This window comes from Salvelinus alpinus, chromosome 22 (assembly GCF_045679555.1).
Source record: "Salvelinus alpinus chromosome 22, SLU_Salpinus.1, whole genome shotgun sequence".
Taxonomy (NCBI): domain Eukaryota; kingdom Metazoa; phylum Chordata; class Actinopteri; order Salmoniformes; family Salmonidae; genus Salvelinus; species Salvelinus alpinus.
This window is the reverse complement of record NC_092107.1, coordinates 16,376,203-16,390,242: the sequence shown is the minus strand read 5'-3', so window position 1 is coordinate 16,390,242 and position 14,040 is coordinate 16,376,203. Positions and strand designations below refer to the sequence as shown.

Here is a 14,040-nt window from a genome sequence, read left to right as displayed (position 1 = left end):
TGATGTAGCTGGCTTGCTAGATAGGTAGACAGTTACAACAAGTAGATCTGTTGCTAGCTAGCAGGAGCAGATAGCTTAATCAATAGATAGAATGTCATTCCGGGACAGGGAGTGTTTTAGCCGTCAGTTTATTCCAAGTAATAATTTAAGACCTCAAAAATCTATAGGACAAGTAGTGTAAAGCTATTACTGCCATCAAGGCAAGACCCAGAAATTTAATTCATACTGAAACATTTGAAATGCCACATTATTCCTGTCAATAGTTGGAGTAGGATGATTGCAGAGTGCCCCGTCTCAGACTGTCAGGGTGTTCATTTTCCAGCTCACAAACTACATTCCTTTGCTGTGATTATTTATTATTATTCATTAGTGTCTCTTACTTTTGTCTCACATGGTATATTCAGCTCTCCTGTGTCCTGCTCCCAGAGATTAACCAAGTGCTATTCACCAAGCATGAGCTGATTCACTCACCTGTTAGGAGAACCATTCTACTGCAGTTTGAACTAGCCATGCCGTCACTATTTAGACATTGGGTACACATATGCATGTGTCTGTTGTCTTTCCTTTGTGGGTCTTTGTCTTATACAGTATAGTGCATTTTAGAGTTAAACACCAACTACAGATATACATGCTTGTTTGAGCAACTTAAAGACGAAATTCAATACAGAATCAGTTTAACAGGTGACAGACAGATTACTTTACTATTGTAACATGCAGTGGTGAAAATGATATTGTCCCCGTCAGGAGTCCAGGCTATTGCCATAGACGGTAGAGTTCTCGTCTCTTGACCACACAAGCTTTAGATTGTATTCTGCTAAGGCACTTGTCTTTCACATTGGTCAGCTACATTGGTGACCAGGGTGGGATCCTTACGATACTCCTATGGGGCCTGGGCTCACAAATGCTCCTAGAGAGAAGAGGGAATACTGAAGCATGTGTTGATGACAGTTTACAGTCTCCATCAAATCAAATTGTATTTGTCACATGCGCCGAATACAACAGGTGTAGACCTTAGAGTGAAATGCTTACTCAACCAACAATGCAGTTTTAAGAAAAATAAGTGTTGAGTAAGAAATAGATAAGTAAATATTTAAAATAACAAATAATTAAAGAGTAGCAGTAAAATAACAGTAGCGAGGCTATATACAGGGGGTACCGGTACAGAGTCAATGTGCGGGGGCACTGGTTAGTCGAGGTAATTGAGGTAATATGTACATGTAGGTAGAGTTAATGTGACTATGCATAGATAATAAACAGAGAGCACCAGCAGCGTAAAATAGGGTGGGGGGACATTGCAAAAGGTCCGGGAAGCCATTTGATTAGCTGTTCCGGAGTCTTATTATTATTTATTTTTTAATTATTTAACCTTTATTTAACTAGGCAAGTCAGTTAGGAACCAATTCTTATTTACAATGACAACAAGGGAACAGTGGGTTAACTGCCTTGGTCATTGGCAGAATGACAGATTATGGCTTGGGGGTAGAAGCTGTTAATAACCCCTACAGCAATGGTTCCCAAACTTTTTATATAGTCTTGTACCTCTTCAAACATTCAACCTCCAGCTGCGTACCCCCTCTAGCACCAGGGTCAGCGCACTCTCAAGTGTTGTGTTTTGCCATCATTATAAGCCTGCCACAGAGACACTATACGATACATGTCACGCCCTGGCCTTAGTATTCTTTGTTTTCTTTATTATTTTAGTTAGGTCAGGGTGTGACATGGGGTATGTTTGTGTTTTGGGTGTTTATTATGGTAAAGGGGGTGTTGGTTTTAGTGTATGGGTTTGTGTTGAGTGTATGTGTCTAGGATTGTCTATGGTTGAGTGTAGGTGTTTAGGAAAGTCTATGGTTACCTGATTTGGTTCTCAATCAGAGACAGCTGGTTATTGTTGTCTCTGATTGGGAGCCATATTTAAGGTAGCCATAGGCTTTAGGTGTTTGTGGGTAATTGTCTATGTTTGAACGTTTGTAGCCTGTGTGTGTGTGTGTGTGTGTGTGTGTGTGTGTGTGTGTGTGTGTGTGTGTGTGTGTGTGTGTGTGTGTGTGTGTGTGTGTGTGTGTGTGTGTGTGTGTGTGTGTGTGTGTGTGTGTGTGTGTGTGTGTGTGTGTGTGTGTGTGTGTGTGTGTGTGTGTGCAACGTTTATAGCTTCACGTTTGTTTAGTTTATGTATAGTGTTCGTTTCATGTTTTCTCTCTTCTGAATAAAAGAAGATGTTCTTTTCACGCGCTGCGCCTTGGTCCTCACTCTCTTCAGTAGACGATCGTGACAATACATTTATTAAACATAAGAATGAGTGTGAGTTTTTGTCACAACCCGGCTTGTGGGAAGTGACAAAGAGCTCTTATAGGACCAGGGCACAAATAATAATATAATAATAATAAATAATTTTGCTCTTTATTTAACCATCTTACATGTAAAACCTTATTTGTTCATCGAAAATTGTGAATAACTCACCACAGGTTAATGAGAAGGGTGTGCTTGAAAGGATGCACGTAACTCTGCAATGTTGGGTTGTGTCGGAGAGAGTCTCAGTCTTAAATCATTTTCCACACACAGTCTGTGCCTGTATTTAGTCTTCATGCTAGTGAGGGCCGAGAATCCACTCTCACATAGGTACATGGTTACAAAGGGCATCAGTGTCTTAATAGCGTGATTTTCCAAGGCAGGATACTCTGAGCGCAGCCCAATCCAGAAATCTGGCAGTGGCTTCCGATTAAGAGGTTGAATTCAATTTTCACAGAACCGCTTGTTGCAAATTCGATGAGGGTCTCTTGCTTAGATATAGGTAAGTGGACTGGAGGCAGGCCATGAAAGAGATAATGAATCCAGTTGTTTGTGTCATCCGTTTCAGGAAGTACCTGTGTAATTACGCACTCAACTCACTGTGCTTAGCTATATCACATTTGACATTGTCTGTAAGCTTGAGTTCATTTGCACACAAAACAAATCATACAATGATGGAAAGACCTGTGTGTTGTCCTTGTTAATGCAGACAGAGAAGAGCTCCAACTTAATCATAGCCTCAATTTTGTCCTGCACATTGAATATAGTTGCGGAGAGTCCCTGTAATCCTAGATTCAGATCATTCAGGTGAGAAAAAACATCATCCAGATAGGCCAGTCGTGTGAGAAACTCGTCATCCTGCAAGCAGTCAGACAAGTGAAAATTATGGTCAGTAAAGAAAACTTTAAGCTTGTCTCTCAATTTGTATGTTGTAAAAGTGTTACATGGTCGCTGCCCATATCATTGCATAGTGCAGAAAATACACGAGAGTTCAGGGGCCTTGCTTTAACGAAGTTAACCATTTTCACTGTAGTGTCCAAAACATCTTTCAAGCTGTCAGGCATTCCCTTGGCAGCAAGAGCCTCTCGGTGGAGGCTCCACTATGTCTCCCTGTCATGGCTTTTGCGCCATCATTACAGATACCAACATGAGCAGCAACTACGCTTGGCTACATACGGACCGTTAGTGTAATTCCCACGCGAGAGTAACGGTTATTGTGATTGGATGTTAGTTATTTGACTAGGCTACCTGTATTTGACATTGTGTTGTTATTTCCCTGAACACTAGATGGTTAAAAGAAATTGGGGCAGTGAAACGAGGCTACTCAGGCGAGAGAAAAAAACTCACCTAAATATATAGCCCCGTTGAAAAATATAAATGGACTGTTTGAAAATGTGAAGAATTGTATTTTATTAAAAAATATATATATAATAAATGTATTTAAAAAAATAATGTGAATGTCATTTTTATTTGGCATACCCCTGACTGCATTGCGCGTACCCCAGTTTGGAAATACCTGCTCTACAGGATTGGTGTCCCCCCCACGGAATGGTTAAGCTAACGTAGGCTAATGTGACTAGCATGAGGTTGTAGGTAACATGAACATTTCCCAGGACATAGACATATCTGATATAGGCAGAAAGCTTCAATTCTTGTTAATCTAACTGCACTGTCCAATTTACAGTAACTATTACAGTGAATGAACACCATGCTATTGTTTGAGGAGAGTGCACAATTATGAACTTGAACATGTATTAATAAACGATTTAGGCACATTTGGGTAGTCTTGATACAACATTTTCAACAGATATACAATTGTTCATTGGATCAGTCTAAAACTTTGCAGATACACTGCCATCTAGTGGTCAAAATTTAAATTGTGCCTTGGCTGTAATAATACATTATGTCTTTTCTCTTGTGTTTAAAATATTTTACCATTGAATTATGTTTCACCAGATATAATGTGTTATAATCTCATACATTAATTTCACATGTCCACAAACTTCAAAGTGTTTCCTTTCAAATGGTATCAAGAATATGCATATCCTTGCTTCAGGTCCTGAGCTACAGGCAATTCGATTTGGGTATGTCATTTGAGGCGAAATATGAAAAAAAGGGGCGGATCCTTAAGATCTTTTGGACCTTGACCTGGTGCTCCGGTACCGCTTGCCTTGAGGTAGTAGAGAGAACAGTCTATGACTAGGGTGGCTGGAATCTTTGAAAATGTTTTGGGCCTTCCTGACATGGCCTGGTATAAAGGTCCTGGATGGCACGAGGCTTGACCCCGGTGATGTACTGTGCCGTACGCACTAACCTCTGTATTTCCTTGTAGTCGGAGGCCGAGCAGTTGCCATACCAGGCAGTGATGCAACCGGTCAGGATGCTCTCGATGGTGCAGTTGTAGAACCTTTTGAGGATCTGAGGAACCATGCAAAATCTTTTCAGTCTCCTGAGGGGGAATCGGCTGTGTCGTGCCTTCTTCACAACTGTCTTGGAATGTTTGGACCATGATAGTTTGTTGGTGATGTTGACACCAAGGAACTTGAAGCTCTCAACTTGCTCCACTACATTCCCATTTATGGGAATAGGGGCGTGCTCAGTCCTACTTTTCTTGTAGTCCACAATCATCTCCTTTATCTTGATCACGTTGAGAGGGAGGTTGTTATCCTGGCACCACACGGCCAGGTCTCTGACCTCCTCCCTATAGGCTGTCTCATCATTGTCGTTGATCAGGCCTACCACTGTTGTGCCATCAGCAAACTTAATGATGGTGTTGGAGTCGTGCCTGGCCATGCAGTCATGAATGACCAAGGACCACAGGAGGGGACTGAGCACGCACCTCTGAGGGGCCCCTGTGTTGAGGATCAGCGTGGAGGATGTGTTCTTACCACCTGGGGGCGGCCCATGAGGAAATCCAGGATCCAGTTGCAGAGGGAGGTGTTTAGTCCCAGGGTCCTTAGCTTAGTGATGAGCTTTTAGGGCACTATGGTGTTGAATGCTGAGCTGTCAATTAATAGCATTCTCACATAGTGTTCCTTTTGTTCAGGTGGGAAAGGGCAGTGTGGTGCAATAGAGTTTGCATCATCTGTGGATCTTTTGGGGCGTTATGCAAATTGAAGTGGTTCTAGGGTTTCTGGGATAATGGTGTTGATGTGAGCCATGACCAGCCTTTCAAAGCGCTTCATGGCAACATACATAAGTGTTAAGGGTCAGTGGTCACTTAGGCAGGTTACCTTAGTGTTCTTGGGCACAGGGACTATGGTGATCTGCTTGAAACATGTTGGTATTACAGACTCAGTCATGGACAGCTTAAAAATGTCAGTGAAGACACTTGCCAGTTGGACAGTGCATGCTCGGTGTACACGTTCTTGTAAACCGTCTGGCCTTGTGGCCTTCTGAATGTTGACCTGTTTTACTTCTTGGTGATGGGGGCAGTATTGAGTAGCTTGGATGAATAAGGTGCCCAGAGTAAAATGCCTGCTACTCAGTCCTAGTTGCTAATATATGCATATTATTAGTAGATTTGGATAGAAAACACTGAAGTTTCTAAAACTGTTTGAATGATGTCTGTGAGTATAACAGAACTCATATGGCAGGCGAAACCTGAGAAAAAATCCAACCAGGAAGTGGGAAATCTGAGGTTGGTCGATTTTCAACTCATTCCCTATTGACGATACAGTGGGATATTGGTCATGTTGCACTTCCTAAGGCTTCCACTAGATGTCAACAGTCTTTAGAACTTTGTTTGAGGCTTCTACTGTGAGTGGGGGCGAATGAGAGCTGAATGAGTCAGAGGTCTGACAGAATGCTTTGAGCTCGTGACGCGCGGTCATGTGAGAGGTAGCTCGCGTTGCATTGCTTTTCTACAGACAAAGGAATTCTCCGGTTGGAACATTATTGAAGATTTATGCTAAAAGCATGCTAAAGATTGATTCTACACTTAGTTTGAAATGTTTCTACGGACTGTAACGGAACTTTTTTGACTTTTCGTCCGACCTTTCGGCTGGACTTGCACGCTCGTTTGGATTTGTTTACCAAATGCCCTAACAAAGGAAGGTATTTGGACATAAATGATTAACTTTATCAAACAAATCAAAATGTATTGTGGAACTGGGATTCCTGGGAGTGCATTCTGATGAAGATCATCAAAGGTAAGTGAATATTTATAATGCTATTTCTGACTAATGTTGACTACACAACATGGCGGATATCTCTTTGGTCTCTGAGCACCGTACTCAGATTATTGCATGGTGTGCTTTTTCCGTAAAGTTTTTTTGAAATCTGACACAGCGGTTGTATTAACCCTCCTGTGGTCCTCGTGGTCAGAGTGACCCAGGCCCTGTGTTTAAAGGGTTCCCCCTGTGCGCTCTGCGCTGCGGGTCAGAGTGACCCAGGCAGCCACTAGCGAGGTGTATGTTATTCTGTGTACTGTGTGAATTGGGGGCTCCCCCTCTGCGCTCTGCGCTGGGGGTCAGAGTGACCCAGGCAGCCAGCCAGCCAGCAGGCTGCCACTAGCGAGGTGTATGTTATTGTGTGTACTGTGTGAGTTGAGGGCTCCCACTCTGTGCTCTGCGCTGGGGGTCAGAGTGACCTAGGCAGCCAGCCAGCCAGCCAGCCAGCAAGCCAGCCAGCCAGCCAGCCAGCCAGCACGGAGCCAGCACGGAGCCAGCAGGGAGCGGCGCATGCTATTGTGTGTACTGTGTGAGTTGAGGGTTCCCCCTCTGCACTCTACGCTGGGGGTCAGAGTGACCCAGGCAGCCAGCCAGCCAGCAGGGAGCCAGCAGGGAGCGGCGCATGCTATTGTGTGTACTGTGTGAGATGGGGGCTCCCCCTCTGCGCTCTGCGCTGGGTGTCAGAGTGACCCAGGCAGCCAGCTAGGGGTACACACGTCCAGACATGCCCCGCTGTGTGTGCAAGAGGACAGCCCAGTGGTGCACGGGTGAAATGCACACACAGCTACACACGCCTAGGGGTGCAACGGGGGCGTAAGCTGGCCGTAGAGCGGATACTAATATTGTCAGCGGCACACAAAGTCATCGTTACCCCCGTGCCGCGTGCTCTCCCCCGCCTCTGCTGCTCAGTGGACCAGATCAGTGGACCATATCAGTGGACCCAATCAGTGGACCCGATCAGTGGACCCGATCAGTGGACCCGATCAGTGGACCCAAGCAGCCATGACCGTGCGTTTCACCGCAGCGCAGGTCCTAGAACAGATCTTCTCCGGCGTCGACCAAGAAGCCGATTCCGAGGAGGAGGAAGAGGTTTCGGAAGACGAAGACGGAGAGGAATGTGACCCCAAGGCCGAAGGCGAGGACGAACGCGAGGCGAGGACGAAGGCGAGGAAGAGAACGGCTCGGCCGGAGGCCAAAGGAAGACGCCGCTGCTGTCGAAAAACAACAAAATTGAATGGTCCCCCATGGCCTACGGCCGCCCCAGCCATTCCGGGCCGGAGGAGACTCCGGGCCCCATGGCCTATTCCGCGACTCACGTCCGCGACATCGTGTCCGCCTGTTCGTCACACCGGCGATAGAAAGGATAATTGTGGACATGACGAATCTGCACTGGCGAGAAAATATGGCAACGGCTAGCGAGCCATGGACACCACCAACCTGCGCGCCTACTTAGGGCTGCTGATCCTAGCGGGCGTCTACATGTCCCGAGGCGAGGCCGTGACCAGCCTGTGGGACGCGGAGAGCGGCAGGACTGTGTTCCGAGCCACCATGTTGCTCAAGGTCTTTCACAGGTACTCGAGGCTGCTGCGATTCGACGATCGCCAGTTGAGACCCGCGAGGCTCGCCACGGACAAACTCGCAGCCATACGAGAGGTCTGGGACCTGTGGGAGGCGCGCCTGCCTGCCCTCTACAACCCGGGGCCTGACGTGACGGTGGGAGAGCAACTGGTCCCGTTCAGAGGTACTGCGCGTGTGTGCGTGTGTGTACATGTACCTATGTGTGTAGGTATGTATATGTCTATAGAGAGGTAGCAGCTGTAGCAGCTGTGGCAGCACTAGCAGCAGTAGCAGCGTGTGTAACACAAAAGGCCGTTGGACCCCATGAGCCGGTAACGAAGCCAATCTCTTCTCCCCTCGTCAGTACATTCCCAGCAAGCCGGCGAAATACGGCATCAAGTCGTGGGTGGTTTGCGACGCCAAGTCCAGCCTCACTTGGAAGATGCAAGTGTACACCGGTAAGGCGGCCAGCGGAGGCCCCGAGAAGAACCAGGGGATGCGCGTCGTCCTCAATCTGACAACGGGACTGAGCAGTCGCAACGTCACGTGTGACAATTTCTTCACCTCCTACGAACTGGGACAGCGGCTCCTCAAGAGGAACCTCACCATGGTGGGCACAGGAGAAAGAACACGGCTGAGCTCCCGCCGGCGCTGCTCGAGTCCAAGGGCAGATAGGTCCTGTCCTCCAGGTTTGCCTTCACGCCCACCGCCACTCTAGTGTCCTACCGGGCAAAGAAAAATAAGAACGTGCTACTTCTGAGCACCCTGCACACGCAGGCCCAAGTCAGCGATCGCCGCGACAGGAAGCCGGTCGTCATCCTAGACTACAACTGCAACAAGGGCGGCGTGGAGAACCTAGACAAGGTGGTCGGCACCTACAGCTGCAGACGGATGACTGCCCGCTGGCCCCTGGTCGTCTTCCACAACATCCTCGACGTGTCCTCCTACAACGCCATTGTCATATGGCGAGAGATCAAGCCTGACTGGATGCCCCGCAAGCGGAACAAGAGGAGGGTGTTCCTGGAGCAGCTGAGAAAGGCACTTGTGAAGCCGCTGATCCAAAGAAGGCAGCATCTCCCCCGCACCGAAGCGGCGTCAGCACTTGTCAAAGTCCTACAGAGTGCTACCGCGGCTCGTGATCAACAGCGTGAGGAGCCCGCCGCCGCCCCGGTCACTGGGGCAAGTAAGAGGAAGAGGTGTCAGCTCTGTCCACCCAAGAAGGACTCCAAGACACACACGGTGTGCTGCAGGTGTAAGAAATACATCTGCAAAGGCTGTTCACACGCATACTGTCACACTTGCGCCCATTGGGCCTTTAGCCAACACGGGACAGGGTGACCCGGAGGACTCGGGGTCTAGACACAATACGAGGATGACGGGAGGGTTAAGGAGAAGTTTATCTAAAGTTCCATGTATAATAGTTGTATCTTTTATCAATGTTTATTATGAGTATTTCTATAAATTGATGTGGCTCTCTGCAAAATCACCGCATGTTTTGGAACTACTGAACATAACACGCCAATGTAAGAGTAGATTTTTGGATATTAATATGCACTTTATCGAACAAAACATACATGTATTGTGTAACATGAAGTCCTATGAGTGTCATCTGATGAAGATCATCAAAGGTTAGTGATTCATTTTATCTATATTTCTGCTTTTTGTGACTCTTCTCTTTGGCTGGAAAAATGGCTGTGTTTTTCTGTGACTTGGTGGTGACCTAACATAATCGTTTGTGGTGCTTTCGCTGTAAAGCCTTTTTGAAATCGGACACTGTGGTGGGATTAACAAGAAGTGTATCTTTAAAATGGTGTGAAATACTTGTATGCTTGAGGAATTTTAATAATGAGATTTATGTTGTTTGAATTTGGCGCCCTGCACATTCACTGGCTGTTGTCATATCGATCCCGTTAACGGAATTGCAGCCCTAAGAAGTCCCCGGCCACTAGGAGCGCTGCCTCTGGATTAGCATTTTCCTGTTTGTTTTTTGCCGTATACAGCTCATTGAGTGAGGTCTTAGTGCCAGCATCAGTTTGTGGTGGTAAATAGACAGTTACAAAGAATTATAGATGAAAACTCTCTTGATAAATAGAGTGGTCTACAGCTTATCATGAGATACTCTACCTCAGGTGAGCAAAACCTTGAGACTTCCTTACTATTAGATTTCTTGCATCAGCTGTTGTTTACAAATATGCACAGACCCGCCACCCCTTGTCTTTCCTCTGTCGCCATTCACAGGCCCATGCTTTTGGCATAGATGGTAAAGCTCTCATTTCTGAACTGCAACATTGTAAGATTGTGCCCTCCATGGCACTTTATATACATTGTTTGGTAAGTAACACTACATTTAGATACTTCAAATACTGCCTGAGACACCTTTGCTATTTGTCTCCGTATTGAATAAATAGTGAAACACAATTTGTGATGGTGTTCTTTGTTTGAATGTATATGCATGAAACATACGGTACATTATGGAAAACATGTCTCACACTCAGTCATAGTTAGTAGAATAATGAATGGATTAGCAAGATTTTGGCACTATCAACTTTTAGAAGGTTAGTAGTAAACCACCGAAATATACTTACATTCATTGTCACGAATCCCGCTTCCTGAGTCTGTTTTTGCCTGTGTTCTGTCCTGGAGTGTTTTTCCGGTGTCCTGGAACGCACCCTGTCTGGTTGCCGGGCAACGTAGCTAGTTGGGAGATCTCTGATTACCCGCACCTGTATCCCATCAGCTATCTGCACACCTGGTCCTGATCATCAACCCTCCACTTCATAAGCTCTGACCTGACATCCATTCCCTGCCGGATCGTTAGCCATGAACAGTATGTTGTGCCAGCGTATCAGCCTCCAGTTTGATAGAGTTTGTTTTGTTGTTTTGTACGTCTTGCTTGCCTTGAACTTACCTCCGTTTGTTCTGTCTACAGTCATTCACCCGGAACACTCACCCCATCCCTGCCTGGTCGTCGGTGGCTTCTGTTACTCCCTTGGATCTGCCTATTCACTCCCATCAACTCACCTCCGCTGCCCGCTCCGCCACCTGGATCTTTCTACCTCTACGTTTAAACTTGTAAATAAATACTCACCTTCGTCCTACTCTCCTTGTCCTGGTCTGCTTCTGGGTTCTATTTTAGAAAACCGTGACATTCATTGAACATTAAGTATTTGAAACTCAAACATTCCAGTGTCGTAGTACTTGAGACAGGTCTCGAGACCACATATTGAGTGTCTCGGTCTTGTCTTGGTGTTAGATACATTTGTACTCTGTCTTGACTTGGTCTTGGACAGTGAGGACTCATTTCTTTTCGCGAAGAATTATCAGTTTCCATTCAGTCAGCGCATTAAACCACTTCGCCAGGCCAAATACTGCATATACACTCCTTTCTTAAAACACAAATATCTTAACAGCCTTTATATCTATTATAGACATGTTTGTGCAGCCCTTTACTGCATCCAAAATAGTACCGTTTTTTTTACTCCAGCAATTTTGCAGTGTAATTGCAATTACAGTGCAGTATAACTGCAAATCAACGGCAGTACACTGCAGTTATTCTGCAATTACTGCGTCCAAAATACTACAGTCGACTGCAGGTACTGCACTTTTATTGCAGCTTCAAAACTGCAATCTTTTTTTGTGACCGGTTCGGGATTCTGAAAGGACAGCAACTGTAATACCAGTACACTCATGTTTTTTTGTAAAACACAAAGGCCCAGTGATGCAGGTATATACCCAACTTTTTTTGAGTGGGCATTGCTTATTTTCACTTCTTAATCCCTACTGATGCGTATCAAAGTATTGCAGTGGAGATTTACGACAATTATGTAGTACAATAGGAAAATCATGCACAAAGTAGGTTACACAATCACAAATCACATGAAATACACTGCTCAAAAAAATAAAGGGAACACTTAAACAACACAATGTAACTCCAAGTCAATCACACTTCTGTGAAATCAAACTGTCCACTTAGGAAGCAACACTGATTGACAATAAATTTCACATGCTGTTGTGCAAATGGAATAGACAAAAGGTGGAAATTATAGGCAATTAGCAAGACACCCCCAAAAAAGGAGTGATTCTGCAGGTGGTGACCACAGACAACTTCTCTTCCTATGCTTCCTGGCTGATGTTTTGGTCACTTTTGAATGCTGGCGGTGCTCTCACTCTAGTGGTAGCATGAGACGAGTCTACAACCCACACAAGTGGCTCAGGTAGTGCAGTTCATCCAGGATGGCACATCAATGCGAGCTGTGGCAAAAAGGTTTGCTGTGTCTGTCAGCGTAGTGTCCAGAGCATGGAGGCGCTACCAGGAGACAGGCCAGTACATCAGGAGACGTGGAGGAGGCCGTAGGAGGGCAACAACCCAGCAGCAGGACCGCTACCTCCGCCTTTGTGCAAGGAGGTGCACTGCCAGAGCCCTGGAAAATGACCTCCAGCAGGCTACAAATGTGCATGTGTCAGCATATGGTCTCACAAGGGGTCTGAGGATCTCATCTCGGTACCTAATGGCAGTCAGGCTACCTCTGGCGAGCACATGGAGGGCTGTGCGGCCCCACAAAGAAATGCCACCCCACACCATGACTGACCCACCGCCAAACCGGTCATGCTGGAGGATGTTGCAGGCAGCAGAACGTTCTCCACGGCGTCTCCAGACTCTGTAGCTTATTTTCTAAGTACAGTTTGAATTGAGGTGTGTTCTGCCTCCTCATTAATTCACATAGAAGTAGCCCATTTTACTCTTGCGGACAATTTATGTTTGAGGCTTTACTGAGCCAGACAAACTTCTCTCTTCGAAGAGCGCCCAAGCACTTCCCCACTGTTTTCCCAGATCAAGTATGCAGACATTTGCACAATCTTGCAAAAACTTTTTCCACCTGGCACATTTTCTGGATGGCACTCAGATTGCTTTCATTATTGTTTTCCTTAGAAATAATAACTTTGTACATGTGTGCGTATGTATGTATGTATGTATGGAGCATAATGTATTTACAGTTTTATTCCCATGTTTTAAAGTGCTGGTGACAAATCATGCATTCCGATCCTTGCATAGACTGTAATGATTGTGTGGCGCCATGCTTGTTGACATTATATAATTAATTATGGGTGTCACGTAAACATCTAGCAGACCAAAGATGCTATAACAAAATGAGGTGAAGAGATGGTTCACTCATCTTTCGAGTAAACTTTCAAAAGTGAATGACGGTAGATGACACACCCTCTTGAAAATGCATACTGCAGACAGACCAAACTCATCTTGTCTCCTCTTCTTATCTTTGGTTGATGAAAAAAAACAACATGGCAGCACACACAAACTACCCATCGTCGGAGGCACTGATCAGTGCTAGAGGTGTCACTACAGATCTGGGTTCGATCCCAGCCGGCTGCCACCATGAGGCGGCGTGTTTGTCCGGCTGGGATGTCCTTGTCCCATGGCTTCGGTCGCCAGCTGTACAGTGTTTCCTCTGACACGTTGGTGCATCTAGCTTCCCGGTTAAGTGAGCAGTGTTTCAAGAAGCAGTGCAGCTTGGCGGGGTCATGTTTCGGAGGACGCATGGCTCTTGACCTTCGCCTATCCCGAGTCTGCACGGTAGTTGCAGTGATGGGACAAGACTGTAACTACTAATTGGGCAGGAAAAATATATACTTCAAACAGCTATGGTGAGCTCACCTGTGATGTGATGAATTGTAAATAGTAATTGCTATTAGATAATTCATATTATGGTTTATGTCAGCCGAGAGTTAGCTATATATGACCACTTGTGTTACGTCAATCTTTCCTCAGTTAGCACTAGGACTAATGTAGCCTACATTTTCTGGTTTGGATAAATGTGTTATGCTGTCAGTAGTTCTGTGAATGTCTGAACATTGCATCCAAAAATAAACTGGTCTCATTCAGGACATAATGTTGTAAGGACTCTGTTTGTGCAAAATGTTTCTGTGAAAAAAGTGTGGCCAGCTAAAATGACTGTAACGGTGAATGCAAAAGTATTCATCCCCCTTGGCATTTTTCCTATTTTGATGCATT

General features: G+C 45.7%; 1 long non-coding RNA gene and 1 pseudogene across 1 annotated transcript; both read left to right on the top strand.

Moving 5' to 3' along the window:
• The first annotated feature begins 7,101 nt into the window (after positions 1–7,101).
• LOC139548704 (piggyBac transposable element-derived protein 4-like) lies at positions 7,102–9,350 on the top strand (annotated as a pseudogene).
• A 1,414-nt stretch (positions 9,351–10,764) lies between these two features.
• On the top strand, positions 10,765–11,110 carry LOC139549787 (uncharacterized). Its single transcript, XR_011669935.1, has 2 exons — positions 10,765–10,839; positions 10,942–11,110. It is a non-coding gene; the product is annotated as an uncharacterized lncRNA (long non-coding RNA).
• The last annotated feature ends 2,930 nt before the right edge of the window (positions 11,111–14,040 follow it).